The sequence below is a fragment of the Perognathus longimembris genome, chromosome 1, assembly GCF_023159225.1.
Source record: "Perognathus longimembris pacificus isolate PPM17 chromosome 1, ASM2315922v1, whole genome shotgun sequence".
Taxonomy (NCBI): domain Eukaryota; kingdom Metazoa; phylum Chordata; class Mammalia; order Rodentia; family Heteromyidae; genus Perognathus; species Perognathus longimembris.
Window position 1 is genome coordinate 112,946,772 of NC_063161.1, and position 25,671 is coordinate 112,972,442.

Consider the following 25,671-nt stretch of genomic DNA (forward strand, 5'->3'; position numbering starts at 1 on the left):
GACAAGACGAAAAAAAAGAGGAAAAAACAGCCAAACAAGAAAATGGAAGGAGAAAAAACACTCTTATCATTGATCTCTTTGAATATAAATGGTATAAACGCTCCGATAAATCGGAGGAGACTGGCAGAATGGATCCACAAACAAAAAGTTGGCATCTGTTGTCTACAAGAGACCCTCCTTACAGCAAGGGACAAAAACAGGCTCAGAATGAAAGGATTGAGTAAGATCTTCCAAGCAAACGCACCTACCAAAATGGCAGGTGTAGCCATCCTGATCTCAGACAAGCTGGACTTTTCATTAAAATCAACTCAAAAAGACAAAGAAGGACACTACATTTTAATACAAGAAAAATCCAGAATCAAGACATCACGGTGATAAACGTATACTCACTGAACAAAAGAGGCCCCACAAATGTCAAGCAAATTCTCACAGAATTACAGAACAAGATAGACGCAAACACAATCATAGTGGGAGACTTAAATACCCCACTCTCCCCAAGAGACAGATCCAACACCCAGAGGATCAGCAAGGGAGCTGAAGACCTAAGTAACACCATATTCCAAATGGATCTGACAGGTCTATACAGAATCTTCCACCCTACAGAGACCCAGTACACCTTCTTCTCAGCAGCACATGGATCATACTCCAAAATAGACCATGTCAGAGCCCACACAAAGAACCTCAGCAAATACAAAAGTATTGACGTCATCCCCTGTATTATATCTGATCACAGTGGATTAAAGGTAACCCTCAATAACAACGGTTACCACAGAGGCTATACATATTCTTGGAAGCTAAACCCCACACTGTTGTCAAACACATGGGCCACAGACCAAATTAAAGATGAAATCAACGAATTCATAAGCCACAATGACAATGAAAATACATCACAAAGAAACCTATGGGACACAGCTAAGGCAGTACTGAGGGGAAAGATCATTGCCCTCAGCACTCACATTAAAAGAATGGAAGCAGAGCAGGTGAATAACCTCACGATAAAACTAAAACAACTGAAGAAAAAAGAAATGATCGAATTTAAAATGACTAGGAGGAGAGAGATCACAAAGATTAAAGAAGAGATAAATCTGATTGAAAATAGAAAGACCATTCAACAAATAAATAAGACTAAAAGCTGGTTCTTTGAGAAAATAAATAAAATTGATGGACCCCCTCACATGACTTACAAAAAAAAGAAGAGAAGAGACATATATATATATATATATATATATATATATATATATATATATATATAATCAGGGAATCCACCGGAAAAATTACAACAAGTACATGCGATATTCAAACAATCATAAGGACCAATTTCCAGAACCTCTATTCAGTAAAAAACAATAATTTTACAGAAATGGATCAATTCTTAGAGAAGTATAAACTGCCTAAACTGAACTAAGAAGAAATAAATCAACTAAATAAACCAATAACTTACAGCTAGATACAGGAGGTAATCAAGAACCTCCCAACAAAGAAAAGCCCAGGCCCAGATGGATTCACCAACAAATTCTACAAAACCTTTAGTAAGGAGCTAATACCAATACTCCTCAAACTTTTCAACGAAATAGAAACAGAGGGAGAAATCCCAAACTCATTCTATGAAGCAAATATCATACTCATTCTCAAACCAGGCAAAGACCCAACAAAAAAAGAGAACTACAGACCAATATCACTAATGAACACAAACGCAAAGCTCCTCAATAAAATATTAGCTAACAGGATCCAGAAACTGATCAAGAAAATTATACATCATGACCAAGTAGGCTTCATCCCACAGTCACAAGGATGGTTCAACATCCATAAATCAATCATCATAATTCACCACATAAACAGAACTAAAACCAAGAATCACATTGTTATCTCAGTTGATGCCCAAAAAGCCTTTGACAAAATACAACGTTCATACTTATTAAAAGCTCTGGAGAGAACAGGAATAGATGGAACATTCCTCAAAACAATAAAATCCATATACAACAGACCAACTGCTAACATCATATTAAATGGAGAGAAACTAAAATCATTCCCCCTAAACTCAGGAACAAGACAAGGATGCCCACTCTCCCCACTTCTTTTCGACATAGTGCTGGAATCCCTAGCCACAGCAATAAGGCAAGAGGAGGACATCAAAGGGATCCACATAAGCAAGGAAGAAATCAAGCTATCCTTATTAGCAGATGACATGATCTTATATCTGAAGGACCCAAAAACTCAGTCCCCAAACTCCTAAGCCAAATAAACCATTTTGGCAAAGTAGCAGGATACAAAATCAAACCACAAAAGTTAGCAGCTTTTCTGTACACCAGCAATGTACAAGCAGAAAAAAAAGTGATGGAAACAATTCCATTTACAGTAGCCAAAAAAAGTGTAAAGTACCTAGGGATCAACTTAACCAAGGACGTGACGGACCTATTTAATGAGAACTATAAAAATCTAATAAGGGAAATCAAAGAAGACACAAGGAGATGGAAAGACATCGCATGCTCATGGGTAGGCAGAATCAATATAGTGAAAATGGCCATATTGCCCAAATTGTTATATAAATTCAATGCAATCCCTATCAAAATCCCAGTTACATTCTTCACTGAAGTAGAGAAAGCAATCCATAAATTCATATGGAACAGCAAAAGACCTAGAATAGCCAAAGCAAATTTAGGCAAAAACAGCAGTGTAGGAGGTATCACAATACCAGACATCAAGCTCTACTACAGGGCCATTATAACAAAAACAGCCTGGTATTGGTATAAAAACAGATGGGAAGACCAATGGATCAGAATTGAAGATCCAGAAATAAAACCGTACTCTTACAGTCAGCTGATATTCGACAAAGGAGCTAAAGACATAAAATAGAATAAACATGGCCTCTTCATCTACTGGTGCTGGGAGAAGTGGGCAGGTATATGCAGAAAACTCAAAGTAGACCCAAGCCTATCACCATGCACCAAGATCAACTCAAAATGGATCAAGGACCTCAATATCAGACCTGAATCCTTGAAACTACTGAAGGACCGAGTAGGAAAGACGCTAGAACTTATAGGCACAGGAAGGAACTTCCTGAATAGAGTCCCAGGGGCACAACAAATAGGGGAGAGACTTGACTAATGGGACTACTACAAATTAAAAAGTTTCTGCTCAGCTAAGGACATAGCCACCAAAACAGAAAGACAGCCAACCATATGGGAAAGGATCTTTACCAGCACAGCAACAGACAAAGGCCTAATATCTGTCATCTACACAGAACTCAAAAATTAAGCCCCTCCAAGCCCAATAAACCAATTAGGAAATGGGCAAAGGAGCTAAAGAGAGACTTCACAAGAGAAGAGATAAAAATGGCAAAGAAACACATGAGGAAATGCTCAACATCCCTGGTAGTAAAGGAAATGCTAATAAAAACACCCTGAGATACCACCTCACCCCAGTTAGAATGGCCTATACTCTGAACTCAGGCAACAACAAATGCTGGAGGGGGTGTGGGGAAAGAGGAACTATCTCCATTGTTGGTGGCAGTGCAAAATAGTACAACCACTTTGGAGAACAGTTTGGAGGTTTCTCAAAAAGCTCAATATAGACCTACCCTATGACCCAGCCATACCACTCCTAGGCATCTATCCTGAACAGCAAGTCCCAAGATATCAAAAAGACATTTATACTTCCATGTTTATTGCTGTACAATTCACAATAAGCAAAATATGGAAACAACCCAGATGCCCCTCCACAGATGAATGGACCCAAAAATATGGTACCTTTACACAATGGAATACTACATAGCGATTAGGAATGGTGAAATATTGTTATTCGCAGGGAAATGGTCAGAACTCAAACAAATAATGTTGAGCAAGACAAGCCTAGAACACAGAAAACAAAGGGGCATGATCTCCCTGATATATGACTGTTAAAAAAGGGAGACGGACAGACAGTAGAGACCAGGTCTGTGAAACCAAATACTGCTTGTGAAATGGTATTTCCCACAGGATTGAGGCAGTGTCCCAACAGTATGTAACTAAAACCAAACAACTACTCAACACATAAAGGTCAAAAATCGACCTATCAGTGTAATACAATAGCTCAAAAGCTATGTACGTATGTTCATATAAGACTACTGTCGACATATTGTCTAATATCCACATTACATTTAAAGCCCTAGGCGAATTTTCTTGGGCTTGGCCACTTGGCTACTATATATGTTCTTGATACATTGTATATTGTATATATGTCTACTTGACCTAGAGAAGGGAAAGAAGAAAAACAGGGCGTAAGATATCACAAGAAATGTACTCACTACCCTACTATGGAACTGTACCCTTTTTGCACAAAACCTTGTCAAAATTTGTATTCATTTAATAAATAAATTAAATTAAAAAAAGATTTAGAAATAAATTGTTTATCTTTGTTGTTGTTATTTACAACACACCATGTGAAATTATGCCTTTTTCTTTGTCTTTCTTCCCCATGGTTTTACACCTGATGTCATTGTATCTAACTTTGCTACTCTGGGTATTGTATGTAAGTTTATGGGAAGTAGGGAAGAATACCCAAATGGAGAGACAAAGGGTAAAAGGTGAACCAGTGCAACAGCAATACTTACAAGCGAATATGCTATAAACTTCCCAGGCCTTTATGAGACCTCATTTTCTGTTTAACTCAACTGCATCTTCCAGGCCAGGACAATATTTTCTGACACCAAATTACTCCCTAGCTGCTAGTGTGTTATTTCTTTGCTCCTTTCTGACAACATACTTGGGGAAACAATCTGAATTCAAAATATACTATTTCCTCATGTGCTCTTAATTTTATTCTGATCAGGCTTTCATTCCAGCATCCATACCATGGCTCTCCTGCCAAGGTCATTCAAATCCATAAAAATATTCACTCTGCCATTCATTAATTCCCACCTTATGTCATCCAATACCAGTATTTTAAATGACTTTATTAAATTGTGATTAACCTATGAAATTCGCCCTTTAATTTATATGAGTGAATACTTTGGCAGATAAGTTCACACCTATGAAATCATCACCATCAAATATCAGGACTGCACATACATCTATCATCTACCAAAGTATCCTCCCAACTTAAGTATTACATAGAATCTACACTCTCATAAAAAGTGAGAAAGAAAAATAAGTTAAGCTGTAGTTCCTTTAGCTAGCGTAACTGGTATCAATATCACCATTTGCTCTTTTGGGGAGCACTTACTATACTGAGCAATCAGGGCAGGCTCACTTTGATATACATATGAAACTCCCTTTGATACTTATGTAGTACTTGTATCAGCTTTATGATTCAATATTTTCTTTCTTGAGAATTTCAGAGTATCTAGAGAGCTTGACACAGGTAGATATTCAATTAGTCTAGCTAATTATCACCTGTTGGAAAACATGAAAACATTAGACTTTCCATCTTGTGGCAGCAGGGGTTGGGTGGGGAATAACTGCGTGAAAATGAGGGAAGAAGTGGCACTGTTCATAAAGAAATGTGCTCATTACCTGGTGTATGTAACTGTAATCCTTCTCTATATCACCTTTAAAATAGAAATAAATTATCTAAAACAAACAAACAGTTGTGTTAAGTTGCCTAGTTAGAGGCACAAGGACATGGAGTAGTTGCCAAATGAAGAGTTCCTGCCACATGCACTACCAGAGTATTAGAAGGAAGACAGGAACCTCACATTGATGACTTTAGCCAATTTTATTCTTCTGCCCCCGAAAAACAAAAACAAAAACATTTATGCAGGAACCCTGGCTCATAGACATATAAGTATAGCTAACAGATACTAACAAATGTGTGTGTGTGTGTGTGTGTGTGTGTGTGTGTGTGTGTGTGTGTGTGTGTGTGTTGTTTTTGTTGTTGTACTGGAAATCCAAAAAGAGTGACAGGCTTAATCTTCCTTAAACAGTTTACCGGCTAGGTACAGACAGGAACATAGCCAGTCCATGAATGACAAAGAAAGACACTTTGAGAAGGAATCCAGATATAGTAGACTCCAAGAGAATGGCACAGAATGTCAGGAGAATTACACTGAGAATACAGTTCAATGTTTGACATCATGTGTCAAAGAACAGGAGTAGAGTGGATGGATCTTTCAGGATTGATCAATATCTGTATTTTAATCTATTCTGCCTGCTTCACGATATAATATGATTCTTAACTGAAAACTACAAAGAAAGATAAGTCTGACTGATCACCTGAAATTGTTATTGACCACATGCTACTTCCTAAATCATATCCAGGTGTTTTTCAAGATAAGGCCTAACTGAAAACTTCACAGATAATAATAATAATTAATAGCAATAATGGCAAACTCATAATATCTCCTGTTAATACCAGCGGGAATACTGTATGAGCCTAAACAGGTGTTTAGTAGCTTACCCAATGACACAATGCCACAAAGTAATAATCATCTTTGCAATTTCATAAGTTATACAATCTCCTTCACCATTTATCATGTTAGCAATTCAAATTGAGGTTAGTAAAAGCAGAATAGGAGAGACTTGTCTTTTCCTAGGCAGAAATTTTGTTTTCTTTTGATATTCTATTTATTTATAATATTTACTCAAAAATCACTAAATACATGTCAAGCATTAGGTACTGAGAAAATAGTAAAAATGTGATATTGCTTTGGAAACTTGGATTCTTCAAACAGAGGTAGGATTTTTTCACAGTTTATAAGTTTTTTTAATGTTTTAAAGATCAAGGTCATAAGATAAAGTATAGAGTTAATATTACTGAATGTTCATTTATTTTCTAAATCTATGTTTTCTCTCAGGCAACCAAGCTGGCCCAAACCAAGATGTTTTCTAATCTAAAATGAGGAGTTCTAGTATAGTTATTTGGGGGAAAATAACAAAAAGAAAGTTATTTTCTGCAGGGATCATGTCAGTCAAAGTGATCTCCCATGAAGATATCAAACAATCATCAAAGGAAATATGGGCATAATTTTTTTCCTGAAGAATGTATTAGTTCTGCTTGAATCCTAGATTTCCATTTGTATAGCAGGGTTATTATAAACTCATTAGTACGGTGCACACATAATTTGGGAGAAACTACTAAAACAACACCTAACTCTAGATCACACACCACCTTCCAACAGCAGTTCCGAACTGGGATTTGGAAATCAGACTGTTTTGCCAAAGAAATTCCAAAATCATCCCAATCAAGCTTGTCTCATTCCATTGTTCACTAGGTTCTGCATTTTCCCCTTATCTTATTTGTCAGTTAGGTAAGATAGTGATACTTTTCTTTTTAATAATGGCACATATATTAATGATAAGAAAGTGTGTTAAATGTGTTCGTGTTTAGAGGAAAATAAGGCATGAAATTAAGATTCTGAGTTTTTTATGTTAGATCGTCAAGGGGTTGATGTCTGGGCTTTTTTCGCCAAATACCTAGGTTGCCTAAATGAGACATTTATCACTCCAGACCTTGTATTACTTAATATTGATTCTGAAGTGCTCTGGTACTAACAACTGCAAGGTTGTTATAAAAATGAACATGATGGCACTTGCCTATTAAATCAAAGTTGTTAGTTGTAACAGTCAAAATTGTCTTCATGATAGCATGTATAACTAAAAAGTCTGGGTGAATTGTCAGATACTTCTGTTTCCATGGGTTACAAACCATCAGTTTGTCTCATGAATTACTTTTGAGTCATGCTCTCATCAGGTAGTTCTTTCTTTGAATAGTATCTTCTAAGGGGTAATATTTAGCAGAAATATTGAGTGTATATTTGCTTAAAGCATAATAAACACAGAAAGGCAGAAAGGTATAAATGTTTTCCTCTCTAATAATTAGGATAAAATCTGGGATTCCTTTTGTTTTTCTTATAATGAATTATTATTATTATTATTATTATTATTATTATTATTATTATTATTATTCTGGGGCTTGAATTATGAGCCTGAGTACTCTCCATGAGCTCCTGTTGTTCCAGGCTAGCACTTCTGCCACTTGAGCCACAGTACAACTTGTGGCTTTTTCTATGAGTAATTGGAGATGAGTCTCAAGAATTTTCCTGCCTGGGCTGGATTCTAACCATAATCCTTACAAATCAGCCGCCTGATTAGCTAGGATTATAGATGTGATCTTATAATCTTAATATTAGAATCTTAATAGGACTCATTTCTTATTTCCTCTTGTATGCACATAGTGTTATATTTCCACTTACTTTGTGGTATAGTGTTTTCCTATTCCCTTATATTCTTTCCACTATTACTTAGCATGTGTATTATTTTAATGTGTCGTTTTTCCCACATTGTTCTTAGTTATACCTTTGATCAATTTTTAATTCAATTACTCTATGATTTTCAGAATGTAACTTTAATCTTCATAAATTTCGATTTTTGCTTTTGGTGACACTGGCATTTGAAGTAGGATTTTGAGTTTGCTAGGCAGGAACTTCTTGATCCTCTCATTGTTTTTGCTCATGCAGTTATTCAGATAAGGTCTCCTTTTTGCTAGTGATGACTTGAATCACAGTCCTCTCAGTCTTAGTGTCCTTCATGGCTATGATGACAAGCATGCATTATTCTGACAATCTTTCATCCCGCAATAACATACAGCATATTCAGTACAGTGTCGTTTTGTTTTTGTATGATGGGAATTTAATTGCTCATAGAGCATAATAATATTTTCCAAAGTTTCACTTTGCTTTTAAACACCCAATGTCTTTTATCTTTAGGATTATTTAAATCCCAATACTATGATACTTCCATGTTCCTTTCAAGATAGTGGTCATTTACATTTATTCTGAACTCAAAAATTGAGCTTATTGATACATAAATAATTATTTCCGCCTTTATTGTCAAACTGAATTACAGAGCAGTTATAATACATTTCTTGCTCAACTTGTTACCTCCTCCCTCATTTTTCCTCTAACTCTCTCCTCCCTCCTTTCCTCTCCCCGCCATGAATTGTAAGCTTGGTTTACACCAAATGGTTTTGTAAGTATTGCTTTTTGGAAGGGCTTGTCTTTTTATCCTTTGTCTCTTGATTTTGGTATTCCCTTTCCCTTCCCTAGTTCTAATACATGTATATGCAGTATCCAGGGCACTAAGATGAGACACAATGATAGCGGGGATAAAACCACAGGAAGGGAATATGAAAGAAGAAAAAAGAAAGGTATGGTTTCACATGACATGTTGAAAATAATTGCAACAATGATATAGCACGTGTTTCCATAATGTGGAGTTCATTTCACTTAGCATCATCTTATGTATTCATAAGGGCATAGCTATTGGGATCTTGTGATCTTCTGCTGTGACTAGCCTAACTTTATACTAGACATGAATAATTCTTTAGGAATTATTTAGATATCACTTCTTGTCAATACACTTTTCTTCGAAATTGGTCTTTGTCGAATAAGTGAATATAATTATATTTGCTTAAATTGGTGTTTAGCAGAACCTATGGACTTCTCTGAATTCATTCTCTTCATTGCTCCAGTCAATATGCTCACCTTTTCTGAATTCTAGATATTTACAACTCTTCTGCTCTGATCTTTCCTCTGAATTTATTTTCTCCCTCAATTCACCAAGTAAAGGAGAGCTTTTGTCCTATAGCTCTTTCTTTATCTCCTAAATTTCCTAATAACAGTGAGTAACACTGTTATAGGATTCAGCTCATTGGTTTTTTTTTTATTCTTAGCAAAATCATAGTCTCTTGTTGAACAACCTAAAATTATTGTTTCAATGATGGTGCAGTTTCCTAGATGCTGGTGATAAAATGAAAGTCATATTGTAGCAGTATGTTTTCACATGTAATAACAAAGCTATTTTACAGTTTTATTTTATTTTTTGACCTTTGTTCTTAGTATATAGAGAGTTAGTCATAAACACTTTATTTCCCTGTGTCCAGCATTTTGAAATTTAGGAAGATATGCCCACATACCTTTCTACTGATTATTATCTTTTTAATGTATAATGCCAACATAAGAGTTAAAGCTAAGGGAAAGTTACACAGAGTGTTATTTGCAAATTAAGTGACTGCAATCAAGAAAGCCCTTAGTCAAGAATTTCAGATGTAATAATGTCAGTTCCTTCTGCCCATAATTATATATTAAAAAGCTTTTGAAGTCACCTGACAGACCACATCATGGATATATTCCCATACCACAGCTTCTATTCCAATGACCAACTCTGATGTGCAAGGCATCAGATATTTCTCTGCTTCTTCACGGTGTTTTGTTTTTTCTGCCTTCAAGCCTTTCCTATATTGCTATTGTCTTTTTTTCTCATTTAAACTAAATTCCCTAGAAATCACTATAATTAAGTAGACCAAGCTCTTTTATTTTGCTACCAAAACCCTAGCAAGCAGGAAATAACATGGCAAATAAAGTCTCATGCATATAATGTATATTTTGCCTCTGGCACTGGGTGAGGGTAAAACATTTTTGAAAATCCCAACCTTATTCTTGCTTGGAAATCACCGTAATTAGTGGTAAGACATTTGATGACTGCCTAAAATGGAAATATTATAATCATATGCTGAGAAGGGGCCTTATATAGATTGTCAGTGTTTTTTGGAATATTCTAGATGTTCTTTGATTACTGAGTAAAGTGCCTAAATTTAAAACACTGCTCCACGAATGATGGGAAAATATATAGATAGTAATAGAATAATTTCTTAGGAAAGGATGAGTACCCATGGAAGGTGATGTAGTAAATAAGGTAAGGATTGACCACTTAGATGCTGCTAAGGCTTGAGGTGTTATCCAATACTGCAAGGTTACTGAATGGTAGGAAATCAAGCCTCTAACTTGGATAACTAATCTCAGATGGCTTAGTCACTGTGTATAGGCTGCCCATATATTAGGGCATATGTTTGTATATTAAATTTGATCCTCTTTACCATTCCCATCATGAGCCACGAGGTATTAAGGGTACTAAAGGGTATTTTAAGGGTATTAAAATATAAACTGATTATTTATGGAATAGAAACAAATAATGAAGCAATTATTCAATTGAAAATGGTTAAATTAATTCAAATACAGAATATTTTCTGCAACAGTTCCTTATATTTTACATATCTGCCCTATCTCTATCTGCTTTCTTTTCAACTGCTATTATTGACAATGTGCTAAACTATTATTGTTTGTTTTTGTTTTTATACCCATACTGGGCCTTCAACTTGATCCTGTGTGCTCTATCTCAGCATTTCTGCTCATGACTGATGTTCTACCATTTGAGCCATACCTATTGTTCTGGCTTTTTTCTGGCTTATTGAACATAACCATTTTACAGATCTCTCTGCATGAGTGGGCTGGCTTTGAACTGAGATACCCAGATCTCAATCTTTTGTCTAACCAGGATTATAAACGTGAGCCACTTGCCCTTGGGTATCCTGCTTTTTCATTAAGAGAGCTTATCTTCATCTAGGATTTGTCAGTTCTGTTAAGTATGTCTCCTAATCTGTTCTTGTCTTGGTTGAGGGTATCTGTGGGTTTTTGTACTGAAGTTTGTTTTACCCCCTTATTGTTCACCTTTGATTAATTTAGTTCTCTATTTTCATAAGTTAAAACTTATTCCATTGATTTGAATCCTTTCCTCTTTTTCTAATACAGATATGAAATGTCATAAGTCTCTGCCTCAACAAAAGTAGCTTTATTCCACAAATCATAATTATTTAGTTTTCCATTCAATGCACATTTTCTAATTTTCTTTATTTTGTGTTTTTTGAAGCCTCATTTTATCTCAGATGTCTATTTTTCCATGTGAACAGTTTTCTAGTAATTCTAATCATCATGGTAATGATAGATGAATACTGGTGGTCTTTTTATATTATTTTGTACAATTAGAAACATTGCAGTTGCAGCATAATGACTCTAAGAATTTATTTTTATTTATAATGCTTTGCTATCATAATATTATTTTCATTCAAATTTATTAGTCTTCATCTAATGAAGGATGGTTATTGTTATGTTTTTGATTATGTTTTAAGAATTTTAATTCTTAAATGTGTTTTGTACTGTGCTTCTGAAAAAATAGATTAAATGTAATCTATTATTTATACAAAAACTTTCATGTGATTTTTAACTTTTATTTGTTATTGTTTGTGTTTTAAGTAAATATCTTGTTTTATCACTTTATTGTTAGAGTGATGTACAGAGGGATTACAGTTTCATACGTAAGGCATTGAGTACATTTCTTATCCAATTCATTAATTCCTCCCTGATTTTTCTCCCACCTTCCCTTCTCTCCACTTCCCTTCCCCCAATGAGTTGTACAGTTGGTTTACAGCATATAGCTTTGTAAGTATTGCTGTTGCATTGGTTCATCTTTTATCCTTGTCTCTCCATTTTGATGTTCTTCTTCCCTTCCCTAGTTCCAATAAACGTTTATACAATACCCAGGGAACAAAAAATATTTCCTAAATCACTGTTTCTAGTTTTGATATTCCAGATGTAAATTTATCATATATTTAGCATGTATTATGTGCATTTAGATGGTGATATCTTATTCAAATAAATCTAATTTTTTCTTTTCCCAAAGTCAGTTTCCTTTTTTCTCATATTTTTTTAAAATAAAAAATGTTGTTGGTTTCAGACTAGGCTTCACAAATTATTCCAAGCAGACCTCAAACTTGAGGCCTCCTTGCGTTAGCATCTTTAGTAAGTACTCAATTACAAATGAGAATCGCTTCACCCAGAACTAACATAGCAGCATTTGTTCTTTTTTTTCTGTTTGTTTTTAATTATTTTAACCTTAATTTTTACTTATATTTTTGTAAGTCATGGGGCTTGAACTCAGGGACTGGGCAAGGACCCTGAGCTTTGATCTCAAGGCTTGCACTACTGCTGTAAGCCACAACTCCACTTCAATTTTTCTGGTGGTTAATGGGAAATTAGAGTTTCATGGACTTTCTTACCCAGGCTGGCTTCAAACCACAGTCCTCACAGGTAAGCTTTTTGAGTAGCTAGGATTACAGGTGTGAGACACAAAACACCAAGCCCCATCATTTTATTCCTTTTTTCTTTTTATGACACTTAGTATTTAAATTGTATCCACAACAAATATACTCCAATCATTCTGGATAGTCTAGAATATCTAATTGCTCCAAGTATTGATTTTCACTCTTATCTCTCTTTTAAAAATATTTCATCGTAAAGCATACACAAAGGGGTTGCAGATACATAAGTCAGGTAATGAGTAAATTTCCTTTGGACGAGTGTCACCTCCTCCCTCATTCTCTCCCAATTTTCCCCCCACCGACTTCTCTATCTCCCTTCCCCTCAAGTTGAACAATTCATTTCCAATCTAGTGTCTAGTGGGTTTCACAGTTGAATTGGTTTACCTTTTGTTCCACCATTTCTGTGCTTCTTTCCCTCTCCAAATCAGATAAATTTATATACAAGACAAACTGTACAGAAATGAAAAAAACAGATAGGAGAGGAAAAATGGATCGGGAAAAAAGAACTGAAAATAGTAAAATAAAACGTCTCTTGTTTCTATTTATTGTAGTTCATTTTGATAAGCATAATTTTATATGATCATATGCACATATCTATTAAGTCCTTGCAATCCTCTCCTAAGAATATCATTCTTTATTATCTCTGTGTGAATTTTTAGTGCCCAATTTAATCATATCCAAGTGTAAATATTTGTCTTTTACTTTTGGGTTTGTAGGTACATCATAATCATTACAAATGAGGGAAACTATGAAACATATGTGTCTTTTGATCAGGCTAACTTCACTTAATATACTTTGTCCAAGACTTTCCATTTTCTTATGAATAGGGTAATGACAATTTTTCTGATGTACGCATAGAATTCCACTGTGTATATATACCACATTTTCTTGACCATTCGCTGAGGGACATCTGGTTTAATCCCAGATCTTGGCTATTGCAAATGGTGCTGCAATGAACATGGTAGTATTGGTGGCTCTAATATAGCCTGTGCCCAAAAGGGAACACTACTACAATGTTGGGGGGAAATGTAAACTTGTTTAACCACTCTGGAAATCAGTATGGCGGTTCCTCAGAAAACTATTGTTTCTTTCAGCATTAGAATTTTTACATGTTTGATTTTCTGTTTCCTTACTGAATGTTAGTGATTGTTCATAGTTTTGTTTCTTTTATTTCTTCCTTCTGTCTGCAGTATTTCTTATTTAAATTTCTGTGCACTTTGTTGCACAATCCCATTTTGAAATATTATTTTGATTATTTGTTTCCTTTGGCATGAGAGAGTACCATCGTTTAATATTCCCATTGGTTCCTCTTCTTTCGGTAAGTCTGTTATGTCTTCTTGCCAACAGAGTGATACCTGTTGCCTGTGATTGGTTGGGAGTTTAAATTAACTTTTTATGTTTGCACAAAAATCCAATCTCACCCTATTCTCAGGTTTTGAGCTTTGAGTTTAGATATTCTTTATTGTCCTGTAGTGCAACTGTAGCATCCATGACTGCCATTAAAAGGAGTGCCTTAGCTCTGGGGAATGGGCACTCAAACCTTTAATCCTTGCTACTTAGGAGGCTGAGAATCGAGCTTAGAAGGCAGACTGTGCGGGGGGTGGGGGGGGGGCGGGGTGTATGAGGGACGAGGTAACAAACAGTACAAGAAATGTATCCAATGCCTAACGTATGAAACTGTAACCTCTCTGTACATCAGTTTGATAATAAAAATTTCAAAAAAAAAAAAAGATTCTTTTTTTTTCTTGCCACTACCTGACCCTGACCCTTGCCCTGGGTCCTCAGCTTAACTCAATTTACTTCCACAGGTAGGCCTTGAAAACAATCTGAGTAATTCTTTTCCTCGCAGGTGCTTTCAACTGGAATCCCCTGACAACTTCTTCTGAAGACCAAGGCTCTTTTCTCCAGTTAAGCTCACAATAGTCAGAAGTGTAACTGTGACTAAATTGGGAGAGAAATGACTTTGAGCACAAAAACTCAGAGACAGTGCCCAAGATCTAAGTTAAAGCCTCAGGACACACACACACACACACACACAGGCACACACACACACACACACACACACACACACACACACACATTCAAAGCAATTCCTTAATAATCATTGCCTGATTCCAACAAGGAGCCCAAATGTTTCTATGGTGTTCACTTCCATCTTTTTCATTTGTTCAGTTGTTGAGATAGCTTTTTCTTTTTTTCTTTCCTACATTCTTTATTTTTGTTTTCTTTTCTCATTATTAAATGTACTGTATGTATCTACATGGATCAGGAAATGTTCATGAATGCATGAACTTCTTATACTGTGGTAACTTTAAGTCATAAGACATAATAATTGAAAGTTTCTATTTCAGATAATAAGACTGTCATTCCTTGAAATTTAATGCAAAATTTGGGTTCAAGTAAAAACATCCAAAATCAAATTAAACACGCTTTGGAAATTTAATATTTCTTTGAACCCAGAATCCAAGAAATTTGACTCTTATTAGTCCTGATCTTTTCAGTTGCAACAATTGGGGCTTAGACAGGCAATTTCATTTTGTAAAAAGATCTTACAGCTCTTGCTCCACACAGAAAGAATAAAAGGGATCTTGGACTTCCCTAGGTGGGCTGTTATACCATCATATCAATCAGAGTGACATTGGAGAACAAAATGAACTTCTCAGGGGAAATAATATTTAATAATTAGTGTTTTTGTGATTCTTGTTCCATGGAAAGATCTGTACTCCTCACTCTAATAAGATGGTTAGTTGGTTAATGCTATAAAATCCCAAATACCATGAAACACATTTAATACAAAACTTTTCTAGCTATATGAAAAAAGAGATTTTGGTTAATTATGCAATGTATTTTAAATGAGAAAAAATAAACATTATATGTTTGATATACAAAATATTAAAAGAACAAAAAACTGACTACTACTTCTGAATTTATACTCTTTTGTGTTTACATGCCAGTACTCAGTCATGAACCTGAGGCCTGAATGGTGTCCAGTGTTTTTGTGCTCAATGCTAATTCCCTGATATTTGAGCCATAGCTTCTCTTCCAGACTTTTGGTGGTTAACTGGAAATAAATGTCACACAGACTCCTGCCTAGGTTGGCTTTGAACCTTGATCCTCAGATATCCTTTAGTAAGAATCTTTTTAGTAGACTCATTTCAAATATCTCTTAAAATTTAAATCTTGCGTGAGTACTCAGGCATTTTCATGTAGGAAACTAAATTTGTTTTTGGAAAAATATAAACGTTCAGTATTATACATTAAAGGTAAACATAATTTTAAAATTGCAAGTGTCTTAAAATGTAATTCTCTATCGAATTGACTGCAGGATTTTCTGTGAAGCATATTTATACAGTTTTGGGGTCCTCTTTTTTAACTTGACAAAGACATGTGAGGAGTTGCAAATAAGATAATTGAGTTCTCCAAAATAACCCAGTTGCCATGTCTACATAGTGAAAAATGACTGGCAATTACTGCCAAAATGTGGGTGGCAGGCACAAGCAATCTAGAATATTCTAGCCAACACTTTATTTATCTTAATATCTTCTCAATTATTTTGAGTAAAATTGGAAGTAGCATGACAGAGCTTGGTGATGCTCACAATTAGAATTTAATTATTATTTATGCCATTTTAGTATTGTGCAGGATATTCTGGGAAATATTGAAAGCACAAAACTCTTCTTGAGTTTGACACATATTTTCATTATCACTAGAAAAAAAATTTCGGAAAGACAATAAGAGATTCTTACATATATGGAAATTTTTGGAGCACTAGTATTTTGACAAATCATTTTATACCTTTTTTCTTTTCCAAAGGATAAGATAACTGTCCTAAGACAGAAATGTTGCCTAAAAGATGTGAATAATTTGGATACATAAGTATTTGTGCTGACACTTGCATTGCTGTCTCTGTTTATAATTTTCTTTTCATTCTCTTCAGCTTAGAAAAATATCTAATTAACATCTGACCTCCTTAAACTGTTATTAGTTTCTCCCTCAGAAAAATAAAACTAGGCATTTTTCTTTTTGTTCCTAGTTAATCATCACTGATTCTACAAGTGTTAATAGTCTATGCAAAGATCATTTCCTTACAGTTCTATCACCAGCATGGCTATTGATGCAGTAGATTCCTATTAATGGGTATTAATAGGATATATCATTGATTTTGTCTTTTTTGTTGTTGTTTGTTTTTTTTTTTCTGTCAAAGTGATGCACAGAGGGGTTACAGTTTCATACTTACAGCACTGAGTACATTTCTTATCAATCTTCTTTTAATTTTTTATTTTTTAAATTTTTATTGTCAAACTGATGTACAGAGAGGTTACAGTTTTATACGTTAGCCATTGGATACATTTCTTGTACTGTTTGTTACCTCCTCCCTCATTCCCCCTTTGCCTTCCCCATTTCCCTCTCACCCCATGAGTTGTTCAGTTGGTTTACACCAAACAGTTTTACAAGTATTGCTTTTGTAGTCATTTGTCTTTTTATCCTGTGTCTCTCAATTTTGATATTCCTTTTCACTTTCCTAGTTCTAATACCAGTATACACAGTTTTCAATGTACTCAGATGAGATACAGTGATAGTGCAGGTACAACCACAGAAAGAGGATACAAGAGTATCATCAACAATAGAAGCTACAGTTTCACATGGCATGTTGAAAGTAATTACAACAGTGATATAACACTTATTTCCATAACATGGAGTTCATTTCAATTAGCATCATCTTATGTGTTCATAAGGATATAGCTATTGGGATCTTGTGATTCCCTGCTGTAACTAGCCTAAACCTGTGCTAATTATTCCCTATGAGGGAGACCATAGAGTCCATGTTTCATTGAGTCTGGCTCACTTCACTTAGTGTAATTTTTTCCAAGTCCTTCCATTTCCTTACAAATGGGGCAATGTCATTCTTTCTGATAGAGGCATAAAATTCCATTGTGTACCACAATGTGTACCAAATTTTTCTGACGCATTCGTCTTCTGAGGGGCATCTGGGTTGGTTCCATGATCTTTACCGGCCATACAACGGACAAAGGCCTCATATCTAAAATATATGCAGAACTAAAAAAAATACATTCCTCCAAAACAAAATCTCAAAGAACCTAAAGACTTGAAAAGAGACTTCTCTGATGAAGAAATGAGAATGGCCAAGAGACATATGAAAAAGTGCTCTACATCACTGGCCATAAAAGAAATGCAAATCAAAAAAACATTGAGATTCCACCTCACCCCAGTAAGAATGTCCTTTATCAAGAAAACTATCAATAATAAATGTTGGAAGGGGTGTGGCCAAAAGGGAACCCTACTTCATTGTTGGTGGGAATGTGAACTGGTTCAGTCACTCTGGAAAGCAGTATGGAGATTCCTCAGAAGGCTAAACATAGAGCTCCACTGTGACCTAGCAGCCCCTCTTTTGGGCATCTCCCCAAAAGACCACAAACAAGAACACACTAAAGCCACCAGCACAACAATGTTCATCACAGCACAATTTGTCATAGGTAAAATATGGAACCAACCCAGATGCCCCTCAGTAGACGAATGGATCAGGAAAATGTGGTACATGTACAAAATGGAATTTTATGCCTCTATAAAAAAAATAATATTTCCCTTCTCTTTTTTTTTTAAATAATCATTTATTGTCAAAGTGATGTACAGAGGGGTTACAGTTTCATATGTAAGGTAGTGGGTACATTTCTTGTAGAATTTATTACCTCCTCCTAGAAGGGATCTAAGGAAAGGATGAAGGGAATGAAGAAATAAAACTGTGAATAATCACAAAAATAATAGCACCCTCTACAAGTAATTTACTGTTCACAAAACATGTTCACTTAAATTGACTAATCCTAGATGATTTGTTCTGAAGGGTAGCTCTGCAAATGCCTTGAGCAACATGTATCAAATATTACACATTATAAATACTATTGGAGTTATTTCTGAAGTTAGTAGAAATGGGAATGCAGTTTCAATAAATGTGATGCACCACTGGATAAATTTAATCTGCATTTACTGGAAGGCAGCTGAAGTGTCAAAGTTCATGTGTTTAAAAAAAAAATTCTTGATTTCATTTAATATACAGCAATCCAATTGCTACTCCTCTGTTTAAAATTTCACTTTTCCAATATTTGAAAATAGGACTTGATTTTTTTAAATCAGTCATTCTGCCATGTTATAGTTTACTTAATCATTATAACCATGTAAAAATTTGGCAGAGTTCTATAAAATTCACTTCATTGTTTGATAAGTTTACATTTAAAAAAGTAGCAAAATCATCTCTCTAGTTTTCCAGATTTGTGTGGGTAGGTTGAAATGTATGTTTATTTAATTATTTTAAAATTTGAGCAAACTGTTTGAATCATTTCCAGAAACAAATATCTTCATAGTGTTTTAGATTTGGTTTGGGTCATTCTTAAAATAGTTAATTTTTTAAGGGTCATGAATTCCATTTTTGCTGTGTGACACAAAAATAACTAATCTTTGGCCTTTAGAAAATCATATAATGCTATGAAAAAACATTTCATGGTAAAGAACAACAAAAACATTGTTTAATAATATGAATTTGTTTCAGTTGTTCATAATTGCTTAAAAATCACTTCACAATTCAAACAGAAGGTTCATTTTATATCTGTATGCAAAAGAGAGCAGAGAAAATTGATAGATATCATAATAACTCAACAAATGACATATAACTTATTATTATTAATAATCTTTAAAAGCTGATCAAAGGCATTTCAATTCAGTATGTCAATTTATGAGTACATTGCCTCTTGATATCATGTTATGTCTTTCAACATTTCCCCTTATCCTTCCCAATCTTAATATGGATAGATTTCTTCCGGAGTTCATTTATTGAACACCAGAGTATTGTCTACCCTAAAATGTGTATGTTGGAGTCAAAAGACAAAAAAAAAGTACACTTAAATACTTGTAATATCATTGGTATAAGTGTTCCTAATATCCACAATTATTTTCACAAGTTGCACTGTGTTAGAAAATATCTAACAACCTGTGCTTTGAAGGGAATGTTACCTTTACAGTACAAAGTTAATAATAATTGTAATAATTGTTAGTCTTAATGTGTGGAACCATACATTGTACATGAATACAAAAATATATGCTAATAATACCTTCCTGATTCTTCTTCTTTTTTTTTGGCCAGTCCTGGGCCTTGGACTCAGGGCTTGAGCACTGTCCCTGGCCTCTTCTTGCTCAAGGCTAGCACTCTGCCACTTGAGCCACAGCACCCCCTCTGGCCGTTTTCCATATATGTGGTGCTGGGGAATTGAACTGAGAGCTTCATGTGTAGGAGGCAAGCACTTTTGCCACTAGGCCATACTCTCAGCCCGCCTTCCTGATTCTTGAACTTGAGGGAAAGACTCAAGCTTCAGGGTGACTAATTTCTCTGCTTCTCTCAGACATCACTACTAAGAAAAGCTTGTAACTCTGGCTAACTTTGAAGGTAGCTATAGCTACAACTGCTCATTCTGGCATTTATAGAACATTTTACAGTGTTGGCTGCTTCTCTTTGTGGGCTGCTGTTGTTAGTTTCTCTAAGAAAATAAACAGCTTGTTTCCATAAAATGTATGGCTGTCACCAGTTTGCTCACACATTTTTATTGTAAATCTATGTGGTCTATGGTTGATTTTGTGTTGTGTTTTTTCTTTGTTTAGTTTATTTACGTGATGTATCTGCATGCCATTGATTTCTAGTTTCAGTATTTTTTATTTCTTTTGAACTTATCTTCTCTGTTGTTTTTAGGAGTGTAGGTAGATACAGATATAAGTAAAAAGCATATCATTTGAAGGTATGTGCAAGTAATAATATAGAAGAAAATGCTAGTTTATGTTTATTTTCTGTGGTATTAGAGAATGAATTCAGGGTCTCTTGCTTGTTTGGCAAGTTCTATACCAATTGAACCACTCCCACACACTGTCATTAAAAACCCATATTTTAATTTATTGTTCTCCCATATTGCTTCATAGCGGTGACTTTATAGTAATGTAGGATGTAGAAAAATTCTCAAATAATTTTCTGAATACCTGATAAATATGTACTTCAATTAGTTGTGTTAGCAATATGCTCATAACTTGCATTTGACCATGAGATCTAAAAAATTTTTACATTCAGACACCAAATACATGTAAATATCCTCTGAGAAAATTATAAACATCTGTGGAAAGTGTCCTCACATAACAAAACTAATATACCATGACTAACTTCTTATTACCTATGAAATGAACCCACTGATGGAAGTGATATAATGATACAGTGGACTTATTATGTAAAGATGCAAACCAAAGTTTATACTTTGTAATTTAATTTCATATGCTTTCAAATTATTACAACAATTGTTTTTGTTCCTTCTTTTTCTATTTACTTATTGGTTGTTTACTTCTGTGCCTCCCCCATTAACATCCACTTTCTTTCCTCCACCATTTTTCCACTGTAGAATTCATGATGTTAAATTATATTATCTTACAATGTCAACTTAATCTGGAATATGCCCTTGATGCTTACTGTCTTGTAAAACAGATGGCATACATATAAATTAAATATAATTCACTTTGTAAGTGATAAATGTCAGAAAATTACTGATAAAAATTTCTACAAAGTACATTTTTCCTCACATTTCTAATAATAGTCTGAGACACCTATTTATGAATATATTTGACTTGTTTACTTTATTTGTAACTAAATGTATCCTATGGAAATCACTCAGCTATTACCAAGACACAAAAAATTATAGATTTACAGACAAGAACATTACTCATGTATGCTTGACATGAAAAAGATTTCCAACAAAAAAAAATCAGTTTATTGTTAACAGTGCAACAGAAGAACAAAAACAATCGAGTTATATATGTATATGGAAGACACTAGGGTATATTTATTAATGTCAGTGTCTGTGATAATGGAAAGCTGCTGTTCTCCTTTGTTTCTATATAGCTCTTCTCCCATAAATGCAAAGTCTTTGGGAAAAATTGATAGGTGTGATATGACTAAGTAGAGAGACACAATTGCTATAGTCGGGACTAACTAAAATAGTGCTGATGTGAACAATGGTGACACTGCCAAGCATCTTGCTTTTCAGAATATCCCTTCTTTTACCTGGCCACAAGATCATTGTAGAGGATCTTTGAACAATGAAATCTTGCACACACAACCACACATACATTGAAGAACAGGAAGCACAACACTACGTATTCAAGCTTTACCTTGACCATTAGAATCTGGAAATAGAGTTATCTTCTATTCTGAGTACATATACTAAAGAAGTAATGGAATGCTGTGAACATGTTTATCAGTGACAAGGAATATTTCATAACAAAAGTACAGACATTTATGCTTCCAAGAGGCTATTAAACTATGGTAAGTGAGGCCCTGCCACACAGGAGGAACGGCAACGGTCCCAGAAGATGGGTCACCCAGGCAGCAGCTTCACAGCAGTGACATCAGAAGAATGTTCCTAAAGTAAATTGTCTGGTCCTTAAGATACATCTGTACACTCATGATAAATGTATTTCACTTTCTTAAACAAATTAAGATGATTTCTGCCTTTTTCCTTACTAATGAAAACAGATCTTTCAACGTTAGAAGAGAAACCTGAACACAATGAGACCAAAGGAGGATATTCTCAGGAGAGTAATACAAAGGACCAACAGCTACATGCATATGACAATATAAAATGATGTTTATCAAAATTAACTCCACGAAATGGAAAGAAGAGGTTTTTTATTGTACTTTTTGTGGGGTTTTGTGTGTTTTTGGTTGGTTGGTTTTCCCCCATTTGGTCACTTTTTTATTTCTATACCTTTTGTCTTGTATCTGATTTGGGAAGGTAAGTAGGGCAAAAGGGGAAGTAATTCAGCAATGACAGTCTCTAGACACTATGCTGAATATGAACTATATATGACTTGTGGGAGGGGTCTGGGAGGGAAAATCTGGGAGAAAACAAGGGAAGAGGTGACACTGTACTCATTACCTGACTTATGTAACTGTAACCCCCACAGTATATCACCATTATAATAAAAAAACACTATTTTTTTCAAAAGAAAGGAAACTTATATATAAAAATTCTCAAAGAGGCCAGGAATGGTAGTTCATGAGCTAGAAACCCAGCTCTCTGGAAACTAATACAGGAATATTATGAATTCCACATTACATAGTGTCATTGTGCCTTAAACTGTCCTATAAAAATTAGACTTCTCACCCAAGCCAGGTACATAAAATTAAGGAATAAGTGATGAGGAGCACCAGAAACCTAGCAAATTGTTAACTCTCCAAACAGGTTATATTTTCAAGCAAATAGAAAGTAAGTATGGTGATGTAACAGAAAAAAATTGATGGGGCAAGTGAGTTAATTTTTAGTTAAAGTGGATTTGCATCATTACACATAAGATCACAATTCCTGCCTTTTGGATTTATCATCAGTACTTGGATTTCAAAAAACATTCGTTTGTGTGAGTGCATCATATAATTTATCTATCCTAGACATAGTTTTCTTCCTGCATGGGGAAACTCATTTGATAAAAGCCAAATAGATTACCCATATCAAAAGAAGAAGAAGAAAGGTGAAGGCTGGAATCTAATCATCTGCCTAAGCAATTACCTACTGACTGCATGCCACCATCCCATATTATAAAGCAATCCAGGGCTAGGGATATGGCCTAGTGGCAAGAGTGCTTGCCTCTTATACATGAGGCCCTGGGTTCAATTCCCCAGCACCACATATACAGAAAACGGCCAGAAGTGGCGCTGTGGCTCAAGTGGCAGAGTGCTAGCCATGAGCAAAAAAAAAAAAAAAAAAAAAAAGAGGCCAGGGACAGTGCTCAGGCCCTGAGTCCAAGCCCAGGACTGGCCAAAAAGAAAAAAAAAAAAAAGAAGAAGACTTACTTATGGGCTGGGGATATGGCCTAGTGGCAAGAGTGCTTGCCTCGTATACATGAGGCCCTGGGTTCAATTCCCCAGCACCACATATACAGAAAACGGCCAGAAGTGGCGCTGTGGCTCAAGTGGCAGAGTGCTAGCCATGAGCAAAAAAAAAAAAAAAAAAAAAGAGGCCAGGGACAGTGCTCAGGCCCTGAGTCCAAGCCCAGGACTGGCCAAAAAGAAAAAAAAAAAAAAAAGAAGAAGACTTACTTATGGGCTGGGGATATGGCCTAGTGGCAAGAGTGCTTGCCTCGTATACACGAGGCCCTGGGTTCAATTCCCCAGCACCACGTATACAGAAAATGGCCAGAAGGGGAGCTGTGGCTCAAGTGGCAGAGTGCTAGCCTTAAGCAAAAAGAAGCCAGGGACAGTGCTCAGGCCCTGAGTTCAAGCCCCAGGACTGGCCAAAAAAACAAAAACAATAAAGCAATCCACCTGTTAAAATAAAAATTTTAAATCCCCATTTTATGGAGTGAATAATTAAAATAATAAAAATATAAAGGAGCAGAGTCCTTATATTTCATTTCCTAGGTAAAACAAATGACAACTAAGCAGGCAGAAATGTGCACATTCTCAACATTGTGAAATCCTTGAGAAGTCAAACAGGTGCTAGGAGCAAATAGTTCAGAAAAGAAATAAGTTCTTAAATAAAATATTTTCAAGTTTAGACATCCTGTTTAATTCTCTCTTTTGCAGTTAAAAGTACCATCACCTTCCTTCCTTCCTCCCTCCCTCCCTCCCTCCCTCCCTCCCTTCCTTCCCTCCCTTCCTTCCTTCCCTCCCTCCATCCCTCCTTCATTCCTTTTCTTCCTTCTTTCTTCCCTTCCTCCCTCTCTCCCTCCTTCTGTCCCTCTGTCCCTCCCTCCCTCCCTCCCTCCCTCCCTCCATTCCTTGTTTCCTTCCTTCTTTTTTTTTTTTTTTTTGGCCAGTCCTGGGGCTTGGACTCAGGGCCTGAGCACTGTCCCTGGCTTCTTTTTTGCTCAAGGCTAGCACTCTGCCACTTGAGCCACAGCACCACTTCTGGCCATTTCTGTATACGTGGTGCTGGGGAATCGAACCCAGGGCCTCATGTATATGAAGCAGGCACTCTTGCCACTAGGCCATATCCCCAGCCCCGTTTTCTTCCTTCTTTCTTTCCTTCCTTCCTTCCTTCCTTCCTTCCTTCCTTCCTTCCTTCCTTCCTTCCTTCTTTTCTTCCTATTTTATGGTACTCCTTGGGCCTACACTTGGGGTCTGGGCTACTCCTGGGCATTTGTGATAAATTTGTTTCTACCACTTGAGCCACTGATCCACTTGTGAGTTTTTTGTTTCTGTTCTGTTTGTGGCTAATTGGAGATAAGAGTCTCTTAGACTTTCATGCTAAACTGGCTTTGAACTGAGATCCTCAACTCTTTTAGTCTGAATTGCTAGGATTTTATGTACCAGGAGTAGATCATTACTTTCTTAAAGAATTTACAAATAGGAAAACATATCTATTGTATTAATGTGTAAGAAAGAGCCCTAATAACTTACATAAAGTATTTACAATGGAGAACATATTTTTTCAAAGTAATTATGAATGCTGCAGGCAGTTTAGTAGAATCCAATAAATTAACAAATATTTAACTAAAGGTTGTTTGACTAGAATTGTGTTGGGAGTCTGCGCCTGTTATTAGAGTATTTTGGAAAAAATCAGAAAAGGTAATACAAAAATATTTTAAGAAAATATGTATATAAAGAAAACATCTCAGTAAAACAGTGGTTTGACTTTTTTGTTGTTGTTGCTACTTTAAGGCAGAGTTATTACTCTGTAGCTCAGGCTAGCATGGAAATTAATATCCTTCTGCCACATCCTCCTGGGT